Source organism: Hordeum vulgare, chromosome 7H (genome assembly GCF_904849725.1).
Source record: "Hordeum vulgare subsp. vulgare chromosome 7H, MorexV3_pseudomolecules_assembly, whole genome shotgun sequence".
NCBI lineage: Eukaryota > Viridiplantae > Streptophyta > Magnoliopsida > Poales > Poaceae > Hordeum > Hordeum vulgare.
In genome coordinates, this window is record NC_058524.1 from 56,158,150 (window position 1) to 56,162,522 (window position 4,373).

Here is a 4,373-nt window from a genome sequence, read left to right on the forward strand (position 1 = left end):
CACACGAAGCGCCTCCTCCATGCCTTGTAGCTCCGCCTCCGAGCCATCACGCTGGGCAACGAGCTTGCCCAAGTCCAGGTTCTGATACCAGGACTTGGCCAAGCGCAGGGCCAGTTAAGCCCTAGCCCGCGCAGCAGAGGCGCGCCAGGCATCCAGGCATTCTCCGCCTGCTGCAAGCCAGCGGGTGAGCCGGCTCATTGACGCCGGCTCCATGCCTTCCGGCCACAAGGCCGCCACCATCGACGAGTCTGCGATCTGGAGCTGAGCCACAGACTCGCCCAGGGCGCGTAGGCGGGCCCGAAGGCCCACCCCGATCTCCTCCACGCTCCAGCCGGACGTAGTGTCTACCTCCTGCCCGGCCGCGCGGCGCTCCTCGTGGCTCACCTCAACGGCGGTGTCGGCCGCGTCTGGGTCTCAGGAAAGAGACCTGGAAGGGCAACAGCCAGGACGTAAAAGCACAGTAAAAAGAGGAGATGGCCAAAAAGACCAAAAACAAGACAAGGAAGAGAGACTCACGATGGAAGGCGCCATCGGTCTCATGGGAGCTCTCGAGGACCTGGAGCTGGCGCACCTTACTGTCATGAGTAAGGCGGGCAACCTCCTCCTGGAGAGTCGCCGCAGACTCCAAGGCCTTGGCCAGTTGTGACTGTTTCTGGACAAGGGCCTCCTCCTTCTCCCTCAAGGCGGCGTCCTTGAGGTTCATCTCCTAGAGATGAAGCGACGCGAGGCGATCCACGTCGGCAGAGTAGGAGGCCTCCTTCTCCTTCAGCGTATCGCAAAGTCGCTCCAGCTCGACCCGGTTGGCCGCCTCGAGCTCCTTCTTCTCCGTCTGAAGAAGGGCCAGCTGCTCCTGGAGCCGGTTGCCGGCACTACGCACGGCATCCCGCTCCGTGGCGGCTTCCCCCAGCTGGACTTCGAGCTCGACAATTCGGCCATCAGCTCCGAGGTGCTGGGTCCACAACTCATTGTAAGCCTGCGCCTGAGCATCGTAAAGCTCCTGCCAAAAAAGAAAAGAGGAACATGATTAAGATTCGGCCTGGTTAAGACTTAACCAGCCCGATTCTCGGGGGCTACACCCAGTGGGTGCGCTAGCGCGCCCCCACTGAAGAAACAACACAGGGAAAAGTACCTCCAAGAGACTCGGACCGGTCGATGATCGACCGGCCCGATTCTCGGGGACTACACCCAGTGGGTGTGCTGTCGCGCCCCCACTAACGCAAAAGGAAGAAAAAAGGTTCAAAAAGCCAAAGAGGAAACACCTACCTGGGTGCGGGCCTCCAGGCGCTCCATGTCGCGGCACACCACGCTGGACCGACTGCTGGTAAATATCGACACAAGCTCCGGGACACCGGAAAGCACGGTGCCGGCGGGCAGTCGCAGGCAGGCCAGGTTGGCCGCCCGCCATGTCTTTATGGGTCGGCTCCCAGCCCGCCCCCCAGCTTCTGGCGCAACAGGGTCGTGCTGGGAAATGACGATGGCACCGGCTCTGGCACCGTCCCGGCTGGCGCTACCTCCTCTGCGGCAGGCGGATGATCCGCATCCGGCGCATCCATGGCCGCCCCTGGTGCGTCAGGGGCCGTGTCCGACGCAGCTAGGTCCAGCTCCGGCGCGTCGGGCACCTCCTCGGCCCTGGGGGAGTCAGGGACCGTTTCCAGGTCCACCTGCGCCGATGCTTCTGGCCCTCAAGGCTGGGTCCCCTCAGCCCCTCGGGCCTGCCTTGAAGCCGCCTCGCTAGCTGGCTCCTCCGCGCGAGCATGCACGGAGGGGTCATGTCTAGCCTTCGCACGCTTCTCCACCGGCTTCTCGACCGGGCTAGGGCGAGGCTGGCCCACGGCCGCCTTCCCCGCAGCCGTGTCCCACCGGCACTTGGACTCCGTCTCAAGCTGCCTCTGGGCAGCATTGGCTGCTGCCCAGCCAGCCCGCTCGGCTGCGGAGGCGGTGTCTTCATCCACTTCCTCCGCCTCCCTGTCAAGCAAAGTCCTTAAGGAACAAAGCTCCTCGCAAGATGAATGAAGAAAGGGGGAGGAAATCTTACCCCGCTACCATAGGAATGTGCCTCCGGCCAGCGCCACGACATCTCTTAGCGCCGCCTTCTCGCTGACCAGCTGGAGGACCCGGCGCCGGCCGCTTAGGAGCCGGTCGGGATGCTGTGGCACCCTTGCCCTTCCTCCCGGCTGCCTCGTCTGCGGCGGTCGCTCCGCCCTTTTGGCGCCTGCCGCGCGTTAGTGGCGGGCTGGTGACCTCTTCCACCCCATTGGAGTCCTCCTCGAAGGCTGCACCAGAACAGAATGAGGGAATCTCGTCGTCGTCCGTCCAGTCTGCAACGGAGGGCCGTGCGTACTCACTAGACGACTCTGTCCCTTCCGACTCCATGGGATTCTCTGAGCCGGCGGAGGAGTCCGAGCGGGATTCAATCATGCCCTCGTCCTCAATCTCCGAGGCGTCGGACACATCCACGTCGCGAGCGGGCGGACGGAGGGACCCCTGCAGCTTCTCATACAGCTACGGAAAAAGATTCGATCATCGGCTCAGCAACACGACCTGCTACAAGGCAAAAAAATAAAAAATAAAGAGGCCACTTACCATCGGAGGCGGACGGGTCCTGTTGAAGGGGGACATCCCCCACGTCCATTCCCCGCTCTCATCCATGCGGACGGTGGAAAACAGATTCACCCTTCGCGCTACAACGCCGGGGGTGAAACTCTTGGTGGATAGCCGACATGGATCATGCCGGCCGCTCATCTGGCAGACCAGATGCGGCCGCCTCTGCAAGGGCAGGATCCGGCGGGTCACCATGGTGGTGAGCAGGTCGCGGCCAAGGAGGCCGCCCTTCTCCAAAATGTCAAGGTGGGCGCAGATCAGCGCCACCTCGGATATCGGCTTGGGGGTCTTTGCATCCCAGTTCAACCTCGTCGGCGGAGCAATGTCGAACGGGGGCATGTTGAGGACGTCCACGGCAGGGTCAACGTTCTTCACATAGAAGAAACCCTTCTGCCAATGCTTGATGGATTCTTGCAAAGGCATCTGGGGGAAGCCTCATTTCGAGCGGTGGTGCACCAACGCGGCCCTGCACGGCGTCATCGAGTGTGGCCCCTTGAGCTTCTCCATCTCGGATTTCTCCATGGCAATGGATTGCTATTTGAAGAAGAACAGGCTGCGCCACAGATCGACGCAGGGCTCGATGCCCACGAAGCCTTCGCACAGGACCACGAAGGCTGCTAGCTGCAAAATGGCATTCGGCGCCAGGTGATGCGGCTGCAGGACGAAGAACCGAAGCCATTCGGCGAAGAAGGCGCTGGCCGGAAGCCCGAAGCCCCGGTAAAAATGCTCGATGAAGACCACGACCTCTCCCACGGCGGGTGTGGGAGCGGTCTCGGCACCAGGAAGACGCACCAGCACTTGGGAGGCCGGGGGCAGTAGTCGGTGGTGGCGGAGCGCCTCGATGTGCTCCTCGCCGACATCGCTGCCCAGCCAGGCTCCCTGCGATGACGCCTTCTGCGCTGAGGGCCTCTTCGAGGAAGAACCACCGGCCATGGCTGCGGGTGACGGAAACCCGAAGGGGTTGGCGACTTCGCGGTGACGAAGACGACGGAGACGAGGAAGACGAAGGATGCGAGCTCTTTCTCTCTGGGTGCAGGGAGGAAGAGAGCGTGGATGCGGGGCAAGAAGAGGAGCGAATGGCCTCCTCGGAACCCCCGCATCCCATTTAAGCCCCCACGAAGCATTGTGGGGAGGGGCTCCGGTGCGCACCGGACCCCCATTACCCCGTGTATTACGGGCGGTAACGCTTCCCTAAGCCCAACCATCGCGAAGTAAATCCGCAGAGGATCTCTCATGCGGAGGCCGAGGGGGCGTCGTGGCGGGACCCAGGGCCCAGGCCCGGTCCCGTCATCAGTAATCACCATCATTACGCCAGACGGGGCCTGGCACGTGGCGTTCCCCGAGCGAATTGCAACTAGGCCGAGGCGTCGTTTCGAAGCCAGTCGATTTCGAAGCCGGCATCCCTCATCACAAGTGGCGGCAAAAATATCAAGGCAAATCATCAAGCCGGTGAGGCCGCCCGCCCGCAGGCGGCAGGCCTCGCCAGCTTCGGGGACTACTGTCGGGGGGATAACCCCGGGGTAGGCTCATCGAGCGTGCTCCTTCATTTCCAGCCCAAAGGACATGAACATACACAGATTCCTGAGGCCCAAGTCTTCCGGCCGGCTAGGCAGCACCTACCGGCTAGAGGACGAGGCGGCCATCCCTCTGGTCGGCCAGGCAACCCCTGCTGGCTAGAGTCGAGGCGGCTACCTCTTCTGAGACGGCCTGGTCCCGCCTGCCTGACTAGGAATGAGGCGGCCGCACCCAAGCAGGCTAGTCGGCCGAAGATC